We start from the raw sequence: 22,697 nt of genomic DNA, 5'->3' as shown, positions 1-22,697 counted from the left end.
GGAGCTTTCCCGAGGAAACCTCTGAAAGATGAATGGAATTTGCAGTAGGGTTAGAAGATGAAGCCGATAGAGCTAGGAGGTGACCTAGGATCTCAGCGAGCTAGGGGCTCGAGCTCAGGCTCCAAGGCGCGGAAAGACGCTGGCTTGCCCCGCAAGCCTGGGCAAGCCAAGCTCCTGTCGGGTCTAGCGGGTGGCTGGCAGGCAGCACTCAAATCGCCCTGCCACCGGCCGGAGCCCACGTGGCAAGCCCTGGGGACAGTGGGGTGGGGCGGGGCGAGGGCGGGGGCGGGCCCGGCCGTGACGCGCAGGGTATATAGCGGGGCATGCGCGCCACGCCGAGGAAGGACGCCGGCAGGGGGCTGAGGGCGCGCGGGCTCCCTGCGCGGGCACGTCGATCTAGCTGCGCTGCCGCTACCGCTGCTGCTGCGGGTCGCTCGGGGGACCTGGCTTGTGAGGGTGCGCGGGGCCAGGTGACGTCGGCCCAGCTTCAGGTGAGGGGGGAAGGACATGCGGGAGGGGCAGCTCCGTGCCCCGGGGATGGGGCATTGCGCGGAGGAGCAGTGCGCCTCCGGGGCTCGGGGTCACCGAGTGGGGGTGGGGGCACGGCTGCTCCAAGAACCCGAGCCCAGCCACGGTTTCGGAAGTCGCTCGGGCGGGCCCGGACGCTACATGGAGGCGACACCTGGCCGCGGTGCCACGACGAGGGTTCCTCAGTGGCGAGGGAGGGGAAGGTGCAGCTACGGCCCCTGGGACTGGAGAGCGCGGGATCTGGGCTCAAGAGAGGATGTCGGTATACGCACTAAAATGCTGAGAGGTGTCCTGGAGCCCATGGACTCGAGCACGGAGAAAAGCAAAGAGTAGACGAGCAAATCTGATGGGCAGCTCTCAGGATGGCTCTGATGGGACAGTAGTATCTAGACTTGGCTTTCCAGGAGCTGAGTGCCCACTTCACCTGGGCCAGACCACCTCGCAGCTGAAGACAAAAGCCCGGTGCTTCCCAGCTGGCCCTGAGCAAGAGCTGAATAGCAAAGGAGGGACTAACTAAACTCTGACCTGGCTCATCCTGTGGGCATGGGTTTTTAGCTATTTTTGGTTCCTACCGACCGGGTTAGGTGGTCTGGCGCAGGCTGCCCTCTCTTGGTGGGTTAAAGCAATGGGACAAAATACCATCCAAACAGTTATACCGTGTGATCCGGAGGTCCAGTTGAGTCACATTTTCCTCTGCTCTGGGTTGTCTTCCGTTCGGAGGATCTAGAGTCGGCTAGGGTCTGGGTATCCTGAGCATGTGAGCATGATTTGGTGAGGGGCTGACTTCTCTCCTGGGAACCTAAGATAGGGTGGGGGTAGGAGTAGCTTTGACCTGACCCTTCTTCTGGAGCCTGCCTGGGCTGGGATTTGCCTGGAGTCATTCTTTTCTAGGAACCCCAGGCTGCTTAGGTCTCCTGCTTGTGAAGCGGTTGGTAACCTGGTGAGTACTGGCCTAGCTACCTGGCTTCTGTCCACCTCTGCTCCTAACTTGCCCCATGTCTTGTGAATGGAGTCAGTGCTAAGGGCAGATTAGATCTGTGGTCTCTTATCCACAGCATCTACAATGAATCCTTAACTCTTAAAACAAGAGCCATAAAAACGGAGAGAAACTTGATGAAGCAAGAGAAAGAATGTCGAGAATTATAACTTTAGTAGGTGAAATTTTAAAAACTACACAATCCATTTCCTGTTGGATGCTCAGAGGTGAGTTTTTCATAAACTGTGATAGCCACTATATACTGGTACGCTTCCTGGTTTGCAGGTATGACTAGAGAGCACCAAACAGAATGATTGGCCCTGTCATTGAGGCAAGAACACTGCATTGAGGTACCAGAGCCCTGTGACTCTCAGTATTTCATCACTTCAGTTTGTAAATACGCAGTTCCTGATCTGTGCTTGGCTCTGCACTTGGCCACTGGAGAGTACAAAGAGGGTATGGGATCTGGCTCCTGGCTCCACTTGTTGGAGGGAGAAAGAACATCCATCCTTACATGAAGAATAAGGTAGCAACATAATAGAGGTCACATTGTTGTGTTTGGTCAAGTTCAGAGAAGACAGCACTCTACTGGAGATGGTACAAAGGTGGCAGAAGAATTACCAGCTTTTGAGCCACATGCATGTGCTTGCTTAGTTGTGTCTGACTCTTTGTGATCCCATGGACTATAGCCCAGGAGTCTCCTCTGTCCATGGGATTTTATAGGCAAGAATATTTAAGTGAGTTGCCATTTCCTCCAGAGGCTCTTCCTGATCCAGAAAGCAAACCCAGGTCTCTTGCGTTGGCAGGCGGGCTCTTTACCACTGAGCCACCTGGGGAGCCCTTTGAGTCACATGAAAGTGAAAGAAAGTGAAGTCGCTCAGTTGTGTTCGACTCTTTGTGATCCCATGGACTGCAGTCTACCAGGCTTCTCTGTCTGTGGGATTTTCCAGGCAAGAGTACTGGAGTGGGTTGCCATTTCCTTCTCCAGGGGATCTTCCTGACCCAGGGATGGAACCTAGGTCTGCTGCATTGCAGGCAGACACTTTACCCTCTGAGCCACCAGGGAAGCCCATAAATCTGTTCAAATCCTGCCCCATCACTTTCCAGCAGGAGACATTACTTCTGCAGACCTGTCCTCACCGCTGTGCAGCATGTTGTGGTTGTACCTGGAGCGTAGTAGAGGTTTGTTATCATATGAATCAACATTATCTTCTCTGGGGTGAAGTGGATGATTTAGGGGTCCTAGGAGCTTGGGTTGTAGGAATAGTGTGAGTCCAGGCTTAAGGTTGATTCATCTCGGGAATGTGGAGGCAACCTCGGTGACTTTCTGGGTAGGCTCCTTTTCTGTGGTGTGCCAGGCATTGGCATATTCAGTTCCACAGAGCCTTTTTTCCCCCACCTTTAGTTTTGCAAGCTATGCTGATTCTTTCAGGTAATGGAAGTACTGTTTTTCCGGACCGGTCATAGGCGGAAAGGACTAGCGACGTATGTGTATCTGCACGCATGCGCGCACGCGTGCGCATGCGCACTCGCTAGATCGGTCACTGGACTGGGATTTAGAACTGTTACACCTACTTCCTCTTTCTTACCTGTTTGTTTACACCTTAGTTCCAGGAGGAAGCCTCAATCCGGGTCCAGTATTTACAGGATATTGAGATCTAAGAGTTAGTGCCTTGAATAAATGTATATTTCTGGAAATCGGGACCTCCGAAATAATCTAGCCTTTTCGCGCTTGATGCCTGAAGAAAGCAACGCTTAGGCGTTTTTGCAGAACCGCCGATGGCAATAGGATATTGAACTTTAGGGACTTTGGAAATCTTCGAGTCTAGACCCTTTGTTTTACAGCTAAAGAAACTGGATCTAGAGAGGTTAACTGGTATTTCCAAGTCACATTACTTGCTACTGGCCAAGAGGCTCCATAGGGCCAGCGTGCATGCGTTCTCATTCGCTAAGTTGCATCCGACTCTGTGACCCTGTGGACTGTAGCCCGCCAGAAAAAGAGGTGCAACCTTTATTCATAAGTGTGATGATAAAACTGCTGGAAATCTCAGACATTTCATTGAAAACATGAAGAAAAAGGAGCCAGTTGTCCCTGTGCTTATTTGGGGGTCGGGAGTTCTCGGCTTGTGTGGATAGAAATTTATTATGGAGGACTCTTCTCCCTTCTCCTTTTTCCAGACTCCCTGGCAACACAGGAGGATGGGGAGTGAGTAAGGAAGGGTCATGCTGCTAGGGCCCTAGCCTGGACTCTCTGGATACAGTGGAACTTCTCTGAACTCTGAGGCCGGCGGGCTGGCAGACTGCCGGCCAGATAAGGAGTCCAGAGTGCACCAGCCAGGGGCTTCGTGCGCTGTCCGGGGCAAGCAGGACAGCCTCACCACAAGATCTCGGAGGCCCAGCTGTCTTCACCCTTACTGTGGCCATCGAGGCTCCCAGAGGGGACTCCTTATTGGGCCCTGGGTAAGAAGCAGCAGAGACCCCTGTGGACCCTCCCACGGGCGACAGGGAAGGTGTGGCCACAGAATCAGCCTGGAGAGAGCTGTTGGCATGTCCGCCCGTGGAAAACCAACTTACCTGCCTCTGATCTGACTGCATTATCAGGCCTCCTAATCTTTCTCCAACCTCAGGCCTGGGACAGTTCTGGGCTTTGGTGGAATGAGAATGTGACTGTCCTGAATTTATTACCATTGGGTCCCTAGAGGCTCTTAGTGTTAAATGTTATCTAAAAGTTGGGGATGTTTTTAAAATCCATGTTTTAAACTGTTCATTTTTTCTTAAAAGCATGTGCATGCATTTTTTTCTTCCCATTTTATTGAGATCTGACAACACTGTGTAAGTTTAAGGTGTACAGCATAATGATTTGATTTATATAGTTATGAAATGAGTACCACAGTAAATTTAATGAACATACATCATCCTAGAGGTAAAAGATAAGAGAAACAGAAAAAAAAATTTTTTTTTCTTGTGATAAGAAGTCTTAGGATTTAACTTTCTTCACGACTTTCACATATAAAAGTTTAGTGGTGGTTTAGTTGCTCAATTGTGTCCAACCTTTGTGACCCTATGGACTGTAGCCCACCACGCTCTATCCTTGGGATTTCCCAGGCAAGAATACTGGAGTGGGTTGCCATTTCCTTCTCCAAGGGATCTTCCCAACCCCGGGGTGGAACCTACATCTCCTGCATTGCAAGCGGATTCTTTACTGCTGAGCTACCAGGGAACCCCCAAATATGACCTGTAGCAGTGTTAATTATATTTAGCATGTTACACATTACTTCCCTAGTACTTACTTATCTTATAACTGGAAGTTTCTACCTTTTGACTGCCTTGATCCAATTCCCCCTCTCTACAACCTCTGTGTGCATATATATTTCTGTTTGCCAAAATTTTGATTTAGGGCTGAGGCTTTGTCTTTGGGTCTAGGTCTGCTAATTACACTTGCAAATTGTATATAAAAATCAAATCTGTATGTATGACCTGTGATTTCTGGTTTCTTTTATTACATTTTTTTTTAACCATATGTGAATTATGTCTCAATAAAACAGGAAAAAATTTTCCCTACGCTATATAGTCAGTAGTTCAAAGATTAGAAGGATAAAAAAGTTTAAAAAGCAACTACACACACATTAACTGCACCCCCACAAACTCCCACCCAGTACAGTAAAAAGTCTCACCTCTGCCCACCCCATCCCAGTTTTAGAAATGCTCTAAGTTAGCATTTTAGGCATTGTTTAGCACTTTGCTTTTTTCACCTAGCAACTATTCTGGATCTTTCCCTATCAGCCCAGGAAGCACTTTTACTATAGCTGCATATTATTCCAGGATAGGGAAGCACAATAGTTTTTAAACCAGCATGTGTTGCTTCCCTCTTTCCCCCAGTTTGGATTGTTTCCAATATTTTGTCATTATGTACAGTGCTACAGGGAATAACTTTACTAAATGGCATTTCCAATGTGTATGACTACAGAAGAAATTCGCAGAAGTGAGATTGCTGGGTGACAGGATATATACATCTGTTAATTAGTCTCCATTAAAAAATAATGATAGAGCAAGAATTTAAGACATTTGCAAATCAGTCCATGTGCAGAATCCTACTTTTTTAATGCACACACCTAATTTACAGAGGACGAGATGGTTGGATGGAATCACTGACTCAATGGACATGAGTTTGAGTAAACTCTGGGAGTTGGAGGTGGACAGGGAGGCCTGGTGTGCTGCAGGTCATGGGGTCACAAAGTCAGACACGACTGAGTGACTGGACTGAACTGAACTGAATTTAATCTTTTTTTCCCCCCATTTGTAACACATTTTTCGAGATGAGCAGTTCAAACTTTTTGATCCTAGGATTCCTTAGTCTTCCACTTATTGGCTAAACCTGCTATTTACCGTGTTAAAAATTAAAGCAAATATAAAAAGTTGTTTATTCATTTAAAATAATAGAAATAAGATAATTACATGGTAACATAAAATGCATGTTTTTATGGAAAATAACTTCTAAAAAGTCCAAAAAGTGGCATTTTTGTATTTTTGTATATCTTCAGGACTTCACAATAATGATTTATTAGATATAACAGATTATAGTAGATATAGAATAATTTTGCTGGTAAATACTCAGTGGAAGTCTGAAGAACAAACTGAGTTAATCTCTGAAAACACACATATTTATACCCTAAACTTCTACCTCGGAAATTTCAGAAAACTACACAGGCACACATTCATCATACTTCACATAGCCGCTGAAAAATGAGAGTGAAAAAGCTTTTAACATCTTAATTTTCTAATAAAACTAGTTTTTACCTCTCCAGCCTCCTCACGCAGTCTCAGTGTATCCAGGTGTCATCTAAGACCACGATATTGGGATTTGCCGTTTTAGAGCACTTAGTTTCATTTTTGTAGAAATCAAGTTTTCCTCTCTGCATCTATATTTCAGTTACTGTTTAAAACCAAACAGAACTGGCATAAAGAAGTTTGAAAAGAGGCACAGCAGACTCTCAGTAAATGAATCCTGGACAGTGACAACAGAGAGAGCCTCTTTGCTGCAGGGATGGGCCCAGCCAGCAGAGCTCAGCTGAGAGAGTGCCCACTCCATGAAGACAGGCAAAATACTGTTTCTGTTCCAAGGAGGCTTGTAAAATATGTGTTGAGATGAGCTGAGTACATGTTGGGAGCGTCACATGCTATTTGTGGCATTCTTTAGGCTCCATTGAGTGGAACAGCCAAGAGACACTGAAAGAGGCCAGTCGAAGGTGAGGCGACTGGGGGTCAGGAATGATCTGGGAAGGCTTCTAGAGGTGGAATTGAGCCAGGGGGTTCCTGACAGGGGAGCTGTGTGAATAATGACGTGTGTGGGCTTAGTTGCTCAGTCGTGTCCAACTTTGCGACCCCATGGACTGTAGCCCCCCAGTCTCCTCTGCCCATGGGATTTTTCAGGCAAGAATACTGGAGTGGGTTGCCATTTCCTTCTCCAGGGGATCTTCCCAACCCAGGGATCGAACCCACGTCTTCTGCATTGCAGACAGACTTCTTTTACTTCCCCATCAAGGAAGACCATGGATAGTGGCACTAAGATGTATGTTCCTGGATCACCAGGGTTCTGGGGTCTAAGGTACCAATAGTTTCTGGTAGGTATTAGCTGTTTATCAAAGACTTGCTGGTCTTTTCAGCCTTGTCTTGGGGTCAGTCTGCTCTTTTCCAGAAAAACACCATTGGCCCCAAATCAGCATCCTTTGCACCAGTCCACTTACTCCAGCCAACCTTGTGTCCTTGATTATCAAGAGTAATGCATACTTACTGAAAAGATAAAGAAGTATGGGAGAAAAAAGTGTAATCCTGAGGCTGTGAGGCAACCTCTGTTACTCTGCTCAATTATTTCCTTTTATTGTAAACTTAATTTTCAACTTACTTTAGACTTAAAAGTCACAAAGAATATAGCAGAGTTCCTTTATATCCCCTCACCCTGTGGTATAATCATCAAGAACAGGAAATCAATATTGGCACAAAACTTTAAACTGCAGGCCTCATTTAAATTTCACCACTGTTTCTGCTGGTGTCTTTTTTCTGTCCCAGGATCCAGTCTGCCATCCCACGTTGCATTCAGTTGTCATTTCTCTGCTCCAATTTGTAACCATCCCGTATCTTTCTCCCTTAGGATAGGGTCACGCATTTTTAGCAAGAATATCAACAAAAATGATGTCGCATCCTTTTAAGAGCATCATATCAAGGCATTCGTGGTGTTAGTGGTGATGTTTTCCTGGATCACTTGGTTACTTGGTGTCTGCTGGACCTCCACACTGGAAAAGTTATTCTCTCATGTTGAATCCTTCTCATGGTTCAAACCCCTCTGGCCAGGAGGAGCCTATCCCATTTAAGAGCTCACCTGATTAGTTCTGACTCATACAAGATCAATTTCCCTGTTTTAAGGTCAACTGATTTGGTCAGCTGACACCAACAAAACCCCTTTGGCAGATAATGTTACCTAATAACAGGAGTGATATCTCATATTTTCGGCTCCTGTCCACATACAAAGGAGAAGGTCATTGAGGCCTATCTTGGAATTCTGCCAACTCTAGCAGGAGAGTTTCAGATAAAAGATTGTTGTTGTTGTGTGTGACCCCATGGACTGTAGCCCACTAGGATCCTCTGTCCATGGGATTTCCCAGGCAAGGAATCCTGGAGTAGGTTGCCATTTCCTTCTCCAGGGGATCTTTTTGACCCAGGGATTGAACCCAGATCTCCTACATTGGCAGGTGAATTCTTTACCACTGAGCCACCAGGGAAGCCCCAGATAAAAGATATCAAGCCTTAATTCCAGCATCTAAGTATTAGTTTCCTATGCCCATCCTAACAAATGACCACAAACTCTGTGGCTTAAAAGAACAGAAATTTACTCTCAGTTCTGGAGGCCGGAAGATTGAAATCAAGGGGTCAGCAGGTCCACATTGCCTCCAAAGGCTCTTGGGGTACATGCTTCCTTGGCTCTTGCACCTTCTGGGGCCTCCAGTTGCTCCTTGTCTTGTGCCAGCATCGCTCTCCTCTCTGCCTCTGTCTCCACATGGTCTTTTCTGTGTGTCTGTGACCAAATCTCCCTCTCCTTTATCTTGTAAACATACTAATCATTGGGTTTAGGGACTGCTGAAGTTCAATGGTGACTTCATCTCTAGATCCTTAAATCATTATTTCTGCAAAGACTGTGTTTCTCAATAAGGTCACATTCTGAGGTTTTGGGGTAGACATGGATTTTGGGATCAAGACCATCCCCAGGAAAAAGAAATGCAAAAAAGCAAAATAGCTCTCTGAGGAAGCCAGACAAATAGCTGTGAAAAGAAGAGAAGGGAAAAGGAGAAAAGGAAAGATATACCCATTTGAATGCAGAGTTCCAAAGAATAGCAAGGAGCGATAAGAAAGCCTTTTTCAGTGATCAATGCAAAGTAATAGAGGAAACCAATAGAATGGGAAAGACTAGAGATCTCAATAAAGGACAGAAATGGTATGGACCTGACAGAAGCAGAGATATTAAGAAGAGGTGGCAAGAATACACAGAACTGTACAAAACAGATCTTCATGACCCAGTTAATTACGATGGTGTGATCACTCACCTAGAGCCAGACATCCTGGAATGTGAAGTCAAGTAGGCCTTAGGAAGCATCACTACAAACAAAGCTAGTGGAGGTGATAGAATTCCAGTTAAGCTATTTCAAATCCTGAAAGATGATGCTGTGAAAGTGCAGCACTCAATATGCCAGCAAATTTGAAAAACTCAGCAGTGGCCACAGGACTGGAAAAGATCAGTTTTCATTCCGATCCCAAAGAAAGGCAATGCCAAAGAATGCTCAAACTACTACACAATTGCACTTATCTCACACGCTAGGAAAGTAATGCTCAAAATTCTCCGAGCCAGGCTTGAGCAATATGTGAACCATGAACTTCCAGATGTTCAAGCTGGTTTTAGAAAAGGCAGAGGAACCAGAGATTAAATTGCCAACATCTGCTGGATCATGGAAAAAGCAGGAGAGTTCCAGAAAAACATCTATTTTTGCTTTATTGACTATGCCAAAGTGTGCCTTTGACTGTGTGGATCACAATAAACTGTGGACAATTCTGAAAGAGATGGGAATACCAGACCACTTGACCTGCCTCTTGAAAAATCTGTGTGCAGGTCAGGAAGCAACAGTTAGAACTGGACATGGAACAAGAGACTGGTTCCAAATAGGAAAAGGAATACGTCAAGGCTGTATATTGTCACCCTGCTTATTCAGCTTCTATGCAGAGTACATCATGAGAAACGCTGGGCTGGATGAAGCACAAGCTGGAATCAAGATTGCCGGGAGAAATATCAATAACCTCAGATATGCAGATGACACTACCCTTATGGCAGAAAGTAAAGAACTAAAGGGCCTCTTGTTGAAAATGAAAGAGGAGAGTGAAAAAGTTGGCTTAAAGCTCTGCATTCAGAAAACTAAGATCATGGCATCCGGTCCCATCACTTCATGGCAAATAGATGGGGAAACAATGGAAGCAGTGTCAGAATTTCTTTTTTGGGGCTCCAAAATCACTGCAGATGGTGACTGCAGCCATGAAATTAAAAGACACTTACTCCTTGGAAGGAAAGTTATGACCAACCTAGACAGCATATTAAAAAGCAGAGACATTACTTTGCCAACAAAGGTCCGTCTAGTCAAGGCTATGGTTTTCCCAGTAATCCTGTATGGATGTGAGAGTTGGACTGTGAAGAAGGCTGAGTGCCGAAGAATTGATGCTTTTGAACTGTGGTGTTGGAGAAGACTCTTGAGAGTCCCTTGGACAGCAGGGAGATCCAACCAGTCCATTCTAAAGGAGATCAGTCCTGGGTGTTCATTGGAAGGTCTGATGTTGAAGCTGAAACTCCAGTACTTTGGGCACCTGATGTGAAGAGCTGACTCATATGAAAAGACCCTGCTGCTGGGAAAGATTGAGGGCAGGAGGAGAAGGGGATGACAGAGGATGAGATGGTTGGATGGCATCACCGACTCAATGGACATGAGTTTGGGTAGGCTCTGGGAGTTGGTGTTGGACAGAGAGGCCTGGCGTGCTGCAGCTCATGGGACTGCAAAGAGTCAGACATGACTGAGCGACTGAACTGAACTGAATTCAACCCATTGGGCTTCCCCAGTGGCTCAGCAGTGAATAATCTGCCTGCAGAGCCGGAGTTGCAAGAAACAGCAGGTTTGAGCCCTGGATTTGGAAAATCCTCTGGAGAAGGACACAGCAACCCACTCCAGTATTCTTGGCTGGAGAATCCCATGGACAGAGGAGCCTGGCGGGCTGCAGTCCACTGGGTCACAAGAGTCGGATAGAACTGAAGTGACTTAGCACCCAAGCATACACAATCTACCTACTACACTCAGGACTCGGGGAACTGTCCTTTGTAAACTCTGGTTCACAGAGCTGCAAAAAAAAAAAAAAAAAAGATGGATTTGGTTTTAAAGACAGAAGGCAGGCCTGGCTGTTGGGGAGACCAGGGCCTAGCCTCAGGTCGCGCATTCCCCTCACGTTGCTAGACGTCTGAGAACCAGGTGGATATCAGTTACTGAGGACTCTGGCCTCAGAGTCCCTACATTCTAGACTCTTTGTAATGCCAACAACTTGTCTCTGTGCAAGGAGTTCTCACTGAGAGTTAGTTTCCCTGTAGGAAGGACACGGCAGAAACAGTGGTACCTGTTGGCCAGAGGGGGAACTGACTTCAAAGAGTTTAGATTAATCACAGGATGTTATAGTTAGTCTAGTCCAGCAGTCCTGACTAGACCAGAATGTCAGACTAGTACCCCAGACAAGAGGCAGGCTGATCTATCAGAGTTGAGTGTACAGTTACCTGAGTCTCACCCAGGAAGCTCTGATTCAGAACCATGGTGAGACTCTGCTCATGGGGGCACCCAGGTTAGGGGACCAGGCACACAGGAAGTCCTGCCCATGCAGATTAGAACTGGAATCCACTGCCAGACTCTTTAAGTAAAGGTCTTTAAAAAAGGGGAGAAAACTGCCTTCCAGTTGGTCATCATTAAGCCTTTCCCATTTCCTAATTTAACTCGAAAGTGAACTTTCTTCTTTTTTTTTTTTTTTGGCTTTTTTTTTTTTTGGAAACTTGGCTGCATCCAAGTTTCCGATCTAAGATTGAACCAGGCCATGGCAGTGAAAGTGTGGAACCCTAATCACTAGGCCACCAGAGAACCCTCTGAACCTTCTTCTTAAAGTAATTCAGGTTCATTGTAGGAAATACAGAGTAAAAAAGATAACAGAAGTCACCATTAAATTCACCACCAAGAACTAGCAATTTGTTAAACATTTCTCATCTTTTTCTGCGAATGCATACTTTGTAAGGAAAACAGGTTCTGCTATACATAGAGTTTTGTAGCCTCTTTTTTTCTTTTCACTTAGCATGTGATGTCTTTCCACGTCATTATCTTCCTGAATATTAACATTTATTGAGCCATTACTGTATATCTAGCATTGTATTTATACTTAGTATCTTATTCAGTTTTCTCATTTGCTCCAAGGGAGACTGTTAGTAGCTTTGTTTTCCTGAAGGAAGTGTCCTTGCTGTTGTGACTTGACTAAAAGCCTTGAAGCTAGTAAATGTGTGTTTCCGGATCTACACTGAGGTCTGTCGCACTTGGAGCCCAAGCTCTGAATCTCTAGTTGAACTATATATTCTGTTATGTGGATTACTTTACTTTTGCAATCACCTCCCTTTTTCCCCCTTAATTTGACTGTACTGTGCAGCTTGTGGGATCATAGTTCCCCTACCAGGGATTGAACCTGAGCTCTTGGCAGTGTAAGTGTGGAATCCTAACCACTGGACCACCAGGGAATTCCCAGCAATTCCCTTCTTTTGTTTGCTTAGATTGCTTGCCGTTTTTCACTGTTACGAGCCTTGCACTAGAGCAAGCTCCAAGAGAGTAGGGATTTTTGTCTTTTTGGTCATTGTTGTATTCCCTGTGCCCACAATAGTTGGTACTTGATAGATATTTGTTGTTGAATGTGTACTTCATTCCTCAGTTTTAAAATGCCTTTTTGTTCTGTTTTCATGTTTCTGAACTAGGGAGGTGTCTCAGTGATGTGTGCCTTTAATGTAGTATCTTTTTCAACTCTGAAAACCTGCCATTGCCACTTAGAGAAGTACTGCAGAATCTATCCTAGTAAGGTTATTGAGAAGATTAAATGAGCTAATGAAAACAAATTGCTTAGCACAGTGCCTGGCAACAAGAAATCCTAGCAATTCCTATTATTATAAAATTAGGGAAGAAAGGATTGTGGATGAGTTACAGGAGTGTTCAGATGCAAATACCAGAGTCCAACAAGGCTAGTTTACATGCAACAGCATATAAAGCATCTGGCAATTAGCCATAGGATGAGGCTGGGTTCCTGCTCAGTGGTGCCTGCAGGAGCCCAGGCTCTCTTCAGTGTATCTTTCTGCTCTGCCATCCTTGGCAAGTAGGACTTCCTTCTCGTGATCTTGAACCTATATTTCTGAACAGGAAAGAGGAAGGGAAAGAGAAGGCACCCTAGCCATGCTCTTAGATTCCACTGGTAGAGTGGTCCCCTGTGGCTTTTCTTTGCACAAAGGATGTTGTTGACTTCACCCGTTTCTTATCTTTTATAGACTTTACTGTTGAGGTTTACTGGGAAAATAGACTGTTCATTGAAAAACAACTGGGGTAATTAGCTAACTCCTTTTTTTGTTAAGTGAGTTTCTCTTTCTCACACTATGTCAAATTAAATTCTAAATAAATTAGAGATGTAAATTTTTTAATGCCAGAAGAAAGCAGGTATATATTTCTACAATTTCAGGGTGAGAAAGGGTTTTTCAAGCATGCTACTAAAAGCAGAACCCTTGTAAGAAAAGTGGGATATATTTGATTTGTCACTAAGTCATGTCCTACTCTTGTGACTCCCCAAATTTCTGTGTTGCTCTCAATGCTGGGGTGAGGGGGCAGACCAGAACCCAAACCCACTGTTCTATTCTCATTTTTACTGGACGCCTGGAAAGTTGGTTTGTGTGGGAGCAAGTGAGGTGGGCATGTGTGTCCTGCTAGTCAGGGGAAGCCATTGTAAGTCCCAGGGAGCAAGCTGTACTGCCGGCTACCCTCTTCCTTTCCTGGAAACCAGAGGGCTCCTGGCCAGCCCTGGGGACTTGCTCTTCTCAGAGCACAGAGTACGAGAGGCTTGGGGTGAGGTGGAGCTGTGCTGGCCGGCAGGGGAGCTGGCCCAGCCTTCCCTGGTGGAAGGCCCTGGATTCCCTCCCCACCTCTCCCCCTGCTCCCAGAAGACACACCAGTGATACTGATGAGCGTATGTAGATTTCAACACTGACCGTTTCCTATCTGAGAGGCTGGGCAAGTCCTCAGGATACCAGGCCGCTGGGAAGTTTCCAGGGGGTAGCAAACCACAACTGTTTTCTCATCACTGTTCCCAGCAAAGCACAAAATGTACAAAGTCACCCACTCCCCCAGACTCGGGCCACTAGCCAGAGTGCCCTCAGGGGCAGCCTGACCAGCTCTCAGAGCAGATTCTGTGCTGGTTCCTGTTGCTCCCGCCTCAGCCGCCTCCTGACATCCAGGGGTGCCTCCCGCAGCAGAGACCTTGACCGTGGGTAAACCGTGGTGTGCATGGCTCTGTCGGCCAGATTGCACCTCTGACCTTGGCTGCTCACACCACTCCCTCTTCTTGGCTGCAGTGGCCACGAGCCCCTCCCCCTGCATTTCAGGATGTGTGCAGCTGGCACAAAAAGAGGTTATGAGCAACGGGACCAGACTCGAGTTTCCATGACCAGCTGAGAAATTCTAGAAACCGCCTGTACTTGGGGGTTTCCTTTCCTTTTCTCTGTCTGCCATGGAGAGAAGTTAACATGGTATTCTTGGCCATGTGATCAGATGGTGGCCTGTGCTTGGCACGTTTGCTGCTGGGGTAGGGAAGGAAGGCTGCCTGTCTGCGCCTCTCACCCCACCTTCCTTTTGGATCCTCCATTCCACCTAATGTTCTACTTTCTTTCTTTCTTTTTTTTTTTTTTTACTTTACTTTTTTTCAATATTCCAACTCCAGATAGACTTCTCTGGCTCTCTGGGGGTGTATTCAGCTCTATTGATGCTGCAGAAGGGGGTGTCTCTTCCCTTCAAATTGCTAATAGTAGTTTAACTGAGGGTTGAGGCGAAAGAACAAAAAGGTTCTAAACTTGAGGACGCTACAACAAAGAGGGGCATGGGAAATTAACACATCATTCAGCAGATATTCTTTGGGAGACTCAGACATAGAAAATAGATTTGTGGCCATGGAGGAAAGGAGAGGGAGGGACAGACTGAAAGAGTAGTAACAGTGAAACGTGTACGTTGCCATATGTAAAACAGATAGCAGTGGGAATTTGCTGTATTACACAGGGAGTTCAACCGGCACTCTGTAACAAACTAGAGGGGTGGGATGGAAAGAGAGACGGGAGGGAGGTTCAAGAGAGGGGGGACATTCATGTACCGATGGCTGATTCAAGCTGATGTATGGCAGAAGCTAGCGCAATATTGTAAAGCAATTATCTGCCAATCAAAAATTTTTAAAAAGTTATTAAAGGAAAAAAAGTCATTCTCTGGGGGTTGTCTGGGTGCCAGGCACTGGCTTCTTTGGCCTCGGAGAAGAAAATAGGCCGAGTCTGTCTCCACTGTTGTGGAGTTTACAGTCAGTAGGAGGAGACAGATAATAAACATGTAAACAAAACGAAAGAAAACTGTTAGATAGTGATATATGGTAAATAAAACAGGGTGTTGGGACTTGGAAAAAATAGCCTTGGGAGCAGGCTATTTTTATTTTTTTAAACCAGGTGGCCCTGCATTTTGAGGAGGTGACATCTGAGCTGAAACTTGATATGAAAATCTAGGGGAGGGGCATTCTTGGCAGAGGGAATAGCAGGTGCAAAGGCCCTGGGGTAAGAATGCTTTTGATGTGCTAAAGGGACAGAAAGAAGGGTACTGGATCCTGATGAGGTTGGTGGGGTCAGCAAGGGCCAGATCTCACAGTGACTTCTAGGCCAGGAAAAGGGATTTAGATTTGATCCCACTTGTTTTTGTTTGTTTGGTTTTTGACTGCAGTGTGTGGTATGCAGAACTTTAGTTCTCTGACCAGGGATTGAACTCATGCCCGCTGAAGTGTAAGCGTGGAGTCTTAACTACCAGACCACCAGGAAAGTCCCAGATAGGGTTTCACTTGTGCTGGGAGGCCATCAAGGGTTCAAAGCAAAGAAAATGCCGTGATCAGATTTGTATTTTTAAAAAAATGACACTTTCATTGAGCTGTACACTTTAAGACTTGGGTATGTTACGTGTGTGTATGTTATACTTTTAAAAGAGAGAAGGGACTCTGACAGTTTGGGGGGTAAATGCCCAGAGGAAGCTGAAATCTGGTTAAAAGATTTGATTTTATTTTAGTATTTTTATTCCACCAGCATTCCGGCATTTCTTTCACTCAGATTCCCTGTCTTTAGCTTCAGGCAGTCCTTCCAGATCATCTGGAGAAGTCCTGAAGGATGAATTGTCCTTGAGCAGATGGCATTCAAAAAGCAGTTATTGAAAGCTTGTGGTATACACTTGGCATTACTGTTGCTGTGGTTCATTCACGTCGTGTACTATTCTGTTGTGAGAGTCGGTTAGTTTATTTATCCACTCTCCTGCTGATGGGCTTTTGGGTTGCTTCCAAAGTTTTTGTTATTGTGAATAGTGCTACCACAAGACTGCTCATATCTGTCTTTTATTATTTTTTTTTCCCCTCTCTGTTTGGGTTTGAGAGTCACCCAAACTAGAGGATGTCTGTAGTAGTAATGTTAGTCAATTAGTTGTGTCCTACTCTTTGCAACCCTGTGGACTGCAGCCCGCCAGGCTACTCTGTCCATGGGATTTTCCAGGCAAGAATACTAGAGTGGGTTGCCATTCCCTTCTCCAGAGGATCTTCCCGACATAGGGATCAAACCTAGGTCTCTTGCATTGCAGGCAGATTCTTTACCATCTAAGCAAACTAAAGTCAGAAACCCTTTCCAGGTGGCGTTCCGATTGTCCCCCTGGGGTTGGGGTTGGCAGTAGAGGATAAGCCTTTAAGTCTGGTTAGAATGTTGATCCCTTTTTAATAGGCAAGCAGTTGGTAGGGGGTGGGGGAGGGCAAGTGGAAATTCATCGTGACGTTAGGGAAGTCACTTACCGTACCGGGTTGTCCAGAGACTGCCTCCTGAAAAGGGGGAGCTTGTCCATGTGGCCCTGATCCATATCTGAGGATGATAGCCAGAGATGTGGTTGCCGTTGTTCTGGAATCCATCTGAGTATACTCTTGACAGTCTCTCTTGAGCTCTGGTCGGGCAGAGTTGGGGAATCAGGAGGGCAAAGTATGGGAGTCCTTATGCTATCCTCACCTCTGAGAAGATAGAGCTTTGAGATGACACTTGTCCTTTCCTGCTCTGGACCCTCGGCCCTAAATGCTGCATCTTCAGTGCAGTGTATCGCCCTGTACTCTAGAGAAGTGAGGTGATATCTGTGTACCTATGCATTTGTATTTACATCTTTGTGCAGCAGATCCTCCCAGCCTCCTAGGATTGTTATGAAACAGCTGAGGAAACTAACTGAAAGTGTTTGGAGTGTCATTCTGAGACAGTTACAGCACTGAGACAGAGAGGTTGGAGTGAGAGGAGGGCAGGGTGTGGCTTCTGCTGGGAAGGATTTGGAATGGTCCAGAGATGCTACTTTTTCCTACAGTTCATCCTTTTTTTATTTTTGGCTGTGCTGGATCCTCTTTGTTGCTCCAGCTTTTCTCTAGTTGCAGCAAGTGGGGGTGACTCTTTAGTTGCAATGCGTGGACTTCTCATTGCCGTGGCTTCTCTCGTTGCAGAGCACAGGCTCTAGCGTGTTCGGGCTTTAGTAGTTATGCAGGGGCTTAGTTGCCCTGCATCATGTGGGATTTTCCTGGACCAGGGATTGAACCTGGGTCTCCTGCCTTGGCAGGCAAATTCTTTACCACGAAGCCATTATGGAAGCCCTGTGCTTTTTTTAAAAAAAAAAACACACACACACACACACATCCAAGCCCTTCACACTTGTGGAAAAAGTGCTTGGAACACAGGCGGACTGTGTTCAGCTTTCTGACTGTTGGCAGAATCAGATGTTAATTAGCCTTCCCAGGCCTGGTTCTGTGGGCAGTGTGGAGATAGAGGGTGCAGGGGTGAAAGGGACCAGGGATAGGTGTTGTGGGTGGAGCCCAGGGTCCCCGCCAGAGAGCAGTGAGCTGAGGGTGAGAGGTGATGGGAGCCTAGTTGCAGGAAAACCCTTGCTTGCCAGGCAGAGGGACTGAACTTTGCTGTTGGTTGGGGGGAGTGATGGAAGGTAGGTATTTTAACAGGAGAGTGATATGATCATTGGAGGGGATGGGATGGGGCGGATGTTAGTGACCAGTGAGACTGGTGCAATGGTTTCTCCTCTGAATCCCAAGAAGAGGAGTCCACACTGGAGGTAAAGGATGAGAGAGGGCCTCTCACCTCAGTGATCTCATGGGGACGGCCAGTGTCCTTGGACCAGGGAATGAGCCGTGTGGAAATTTGAGAAGTGGGTGGGAAAGTGGAGGAATATGATTCAGGAATGTCATTACTCAATCTTCCCCCTGTCTCATCACCTTTTTCTCTCTGATTTAGAAACATGGACTTTTCCCCTCTTTTTCCCAATTACCCTCTTTTCCCAGAGAGTAGGGCTCATTTGTGACTCATGCTGGCAAATGTTTATGGTCACTGAGAAATCTCAGACCCAAGATGTAGCCTGTGCCTTCCTGCTGGGGCCCTGGGCCTTCCTGCTGGGGCCCTGGGCATGTGCTCATGACACCACTTTGGGGAAGAAAACTGGCAACCTGATGACCTTCCTCTGAGAGTAGAGGTCCTCAGACCTCTGTGTACATTGTTGTCCCCTGGAGAGCTTCCTAAAACACAGATTGCTGGGCTCCACCTAGAGTTTCTGATTCAGCAGATTTGGGTGGTGCTAAGAATTTTTTCTTCCAAAAAAGAAAAAAATTGTCTGAAGGGTAGGGGAGAGAAAATTTATACTTTCAATAGGTTCCCAAGTGACGGTATTGCCTGCTGGTTGTGGAACCATGCTCTGAGAACTACTTTCCTGGAGAAATTATCACGCCCAGTTCAGCATCTCAGCTGTAGAGACTGTCATAGTCAGAGCTTCTGAGGAAGAGCGAGGGGACTTGCCCCGGCTTAAGGATGTGGGTAGGGGGAGATAGTGGTGTAGCAGGATATGATGTGAAGAGCCAACTCATCGGAAAATGTTAGTTGCTCCATTGTGTCTGACTCCTTGCAACCCATGGATTGTGGCCTGCTAGACTTCTCTGTCCATAGGATTCTCCAGGTAAGAACACTGGAGGGGGTTGCCATTTCCTTCTCCAGGGAAATCTCCCCAACTCAAGGTTCAAACCCACACCTCCCACTTGGCAGGCAGATTCTTTACCATCTGAGCCACCAGGGAAGCCCAGGAATGCTGAGAAACATTGAAGGCAAAAGGAGAAGGGGCAACAGAGGATGAGATAGATAGCATCACTGACTCAATGGACATGAATTTGAGCAAACTCTGAGAGAGGGTAGAGGACAGAGGAGCCTGGCCTGCCGTAGTCCATGGGCTCAGAGTCGGATGAGACTTAGCAACTGAACAACAAACAACAAGGACATGAGTGACAGAAGAAGGGTGGGCTGGTTTCAGGACAGAGAGTCTTTATGCAGGCCGAGTAGTGGAGCTGACCTGGGGCCTGGCTTCTAGTAGAGAAAGGTTCCTTGCACCAGAGAAACCCAGCCCTGAAACCTCCGCCTGCTGCAGCCACAGGTCCTGTGAAGGCTCACTGTCTGGGAAGAGCCCACCTCACTGCCCAGAGGGCTCAGAGCACTCCTCTTACCCATTTTGGGAAGAAGGGAACATAGGAGACTTCTTGTGAGAGGCCCTTGGTGGCACATTCTGCCCACAAGTGATGCTGCCCAGGCGTTGGAGTTGGCCTTTATAAATGGCCCTCCTGCTACAGCAAGAGAGTTGAAGTCTTAGCCTGATTGAGGAAATGATATAGGGCAGGTTTGGGGGGGATTGTTTTCAAACTCACTCGCACCTTTGGTTAACAGGACAGTGATGTGACTTGTTTCTCTCCTGGTAACTGCTAAAGCGGAGCCTTTTGGGGTCTTTATAGGCTTCCCTTCCCTGGTGGCTCAGTGGTAGAGAATCTGCCAGCCAATGCAGGAGATGTGGGTTTGATCCCTGGGTCAGGAAGATGGAAATGGCAACCCATGACAGTATTCTTGCCCTGGGAAACCCCATAGACAGAGGAGCCTGGTGGGCTACAGTCCACGGGGTCACAAAGAGTCAGACACGACTTAGCGACTGAACAACAACAACAACAGTTCAGGTCTTTAATGGAAACTGCCAAACCAGCAGCCCCACGAGGCAGGGAAGCACCCCAGGCAGGGTTGAAGTTGGGAGAACAAAGTCTTGCTATTTAGACCAGACTGGGTACTGTGTTCTCCTTCCTGGGGTCCCAGCTCTCTTCTTGCCTACCTCTGGTTTGTTCTCCATACTGCAGCCTGACCAGGATAATAAAAACATAGATCTGCTGGCGCCTTAGCTGAAGATGATCACCACTGCCCTCCAGATGGGTTCAGCCACCTTAGCATGGCCTACAGGCCCTTCCCTGTCCTGGCCCCTACCACATCCTCTCATGTACGCCCTGGCCACACCACGCTCTTTAAGTTCTTGGATGCGCCATCTTGGCCGAAGGATTCCAAAGGATGCTCTGTCTTCCTGGAACATCCCGCCCCATCCCCACCCCATCACTTTTCACCTGGCCCACTTTTACACATCATTCTGTTGTTCAGTCACTCAGTTGTGTCCGACTCTTTGCAACCCCAGGGACTGTAGCCCACCAGATCTCCCTGTCCGTCACCATCTCCCAGAGCTTGCTTAAACTCATGACAAGTGGTCCACTGGAAAACGGAATGGTAAACTGCTGCAGCATTCTTGCCTTGAGAACATGTCCTGTAGGTGTCAGCTAAAATAACGTCTCTTTCTGGAGGCCTCCCCTGACCCCGACACTAGATTTGACCGTCCTGCTGTGTTCTTCAAGCTTCCTTGGCTCCTCATCATGACCTGTGGCGGATGGTGTCGATGGGCTTGTTCCCCAGGAATCCGCGCTGAGGCAGCCCTGGTCCTGGTGTGTTTACTAACAGCACTTTCTTTCACTATTGTGTACATTACTTTGGATAATAAATTATGGTCTAAGCTACTAAATGTAGAGAAAAAAACAACACTTCCCACAGACATCTTTCCATTGGAATTCCCAGTGTGATTTGCATTCTGCCAATGAGCCACATTGGATCTAGTCTTGAATATGTGGATATCCTCTTGCTCGTGATGGACCTGGGATGTCCATGTGCTGGTGTGGATTATGGTAGCTTCCTTGTGCCATTAGCTTCCTGATGGCAGGTCAGGGCAGCAGCAGAGGGCTGACTCCGCTCTGATTTTGGAACCAGCTCCTGGGAGCTCAGTCCAGTCTGTTTCTTCCACTCTCCCCATGATTCTCTGGGCCATTTTAACAAGTTATACAAAGTCTCTTTCTGCTTAAATTGTCTAATTGAACCCCAATCAGTACACAACCCTCGTCATCACTGTGCTTATAAGTTGGTTGTTGAATTGTTTGCTTTGCAGCTCTGTGAGGGCAGGTACCAGGCATTCTCCAACATTATTCTTGGTATGAAATCTGTAGGCAATGAATATTTGTTGAGTGAATGAACTGTCGGAATGACTTTTTTCAAATCGCAGGTGTAGCTAGCCTTTTGTTCAATGAATATAAATCATATTGAAGGAATGGGAATTGTTTAGTCTAGAGGAATAAATGCTCTGGACATCTGACTTCAGATAATGTATGAAGGCCCCAAGGCGGTAGGGATGGGGAAGGGGTTAGAATGTCTGAAAGGAGGCAGTAAGTTCTATGTTCATCAAGCTGTAAGGGTGGTGCAAGCTGACATTAGTTAGGTGAGAGGCTGGACTTGGCATCTTCTAGCTGGAATTTTCTACTTCTGCCCTCTTGCGTGCCCAGCACTAGTCAAGCATAAGGGGAGGACCCCCTTGCCTTCATGGAACAAAATTCTGCTGGGAAGGCTCCCTAAGAGACCAGATCATTAGGAGTTCAAAGTAGTTGGAGATGAGTTCTCAGAGAGTGGTCCAAGAAGGCTTCCTGGAAGAAGAGGTAATCTGAGACTCAATAGGTTCCAGTCTAGGTGAAGGGATTGGCCTGAGAGCTTGGAGGACAGGGAGCAGAAGGAAGAGACCTAAGTCCATGCTGTGTTATGACCTTAAAGCTCTCTCTCATCTATCAGAGTGCCCCTGAGAGGCTGGGCATTTCATAGCCTGATCATGCTGGGGGCACATGGTAGGTTAGTGGCAGGCCTCAAATTTGAACCCAGGCCTGCCCGACTCCTCATGCTGTCTGATGATCTAGCCACTGGCACATACATTTTACTTATGCATTTGACCCTGAGTAATAAGTTGGGAAGTTCTGCTTCAAGTGGGTGATGTAAGTGGTGATTGTGAGCACCTTGTTTCCTAAGCCACATGCTGGGCCCCGTGGTCTGACAAACAGGAGTAGACTTAGAGGACAACAGGTCAGAATTTTGCAATGGAGTGTCTGGGAAATGTTGATGGATGAATGATGAGAAGAGAGGTGGGGCTGGGGGTGGGGGTCCTGCAGGCTCCTCCTTACCCGGCTGCCTGACTCATTTCGTTGGTTTTGGAAGGCTTCCTTGCTCCGTCAAGCCCAGGCTCTGCTGGGACGGGGGGAGCCTGGCAGATGCACAGTCCTCTGCTGGTCCAGCCCTCAGGGCTCAGCGTGTGGTTAAATCAGCCATCCCAGCCGCCTGTGCTGGCTGCCCAGGGCCCCAATGCCGGTCTCTGCCCTACCCAACCTCCCCTGACAGGCGCTGACACAGTGGGGGCTCAGTAAATATTGGTCGATGCGCGGCAGGCTGCTGGTTCTAATTTTGTTCTCTGCTTCTGGGTCACCACTTTTTTTTTTTTTCTTCTGACTTTTCTCATCCTGCCTCTCCCAGCACCGTGAGGTTTCATGGGGACAGTAAGTGGGCCACCGATTCTAGGTACCCCCCGCCCCACCTCCACCC

The 22,697-nt window shown here is 47.0% G+C and overlaps 1 protein-coding gene across 4 annotated transcripts in view; it reads left to right on the top strand.

The window, feature by feature from the left end:
• Positions 1-287: 287 nt before the first annotated feature.
• Positions 288-22,697, top strand: part of SLC39A14 (solute carrier family 39 member 14) — a 51,325-nt gene continuing 28,915 nt past the window's right edge. For 2 of the 4 annotated variants that reach the window (XM_069576017.1, XM_069576018.1), the window contains exons 1-2: positions 338-491; positions 1,420-1,468. The gene's annotated coding sequence lies outside the window, so the exon portion shown is untranslated. Of the gene's footprint in view, positions 492-1,419; positions 1,469-22,697 lie in introns of all 4 variants that reach the window. The other 2 variants (XM_069576015.1, XM_069576016.1) reach the window with 2 other exon arrangements.

Source organism: Ovis canadensis, chromosome 2 (genome assembly GCF_042477335.2).
Source record: "Ovis canadensis isolate MfBH-ARS-UI-01 breed Bighorn chromosome 2, ARS-UI_OviCan_v2, whole genome shotgun sequence".
In the NCBI taxonomy this organism is placed as follows: Eukaryota; Metazoa; Chordata; class Mammalia; order Artiodactyla; family Bovidae; genus Ovis; species Ovis canadensis.
The sequence above is the reverse complement of the archived record's forward strand: the minus strand, read 5'-3'. Positions and strand labels throughout refer to the sequence as shown.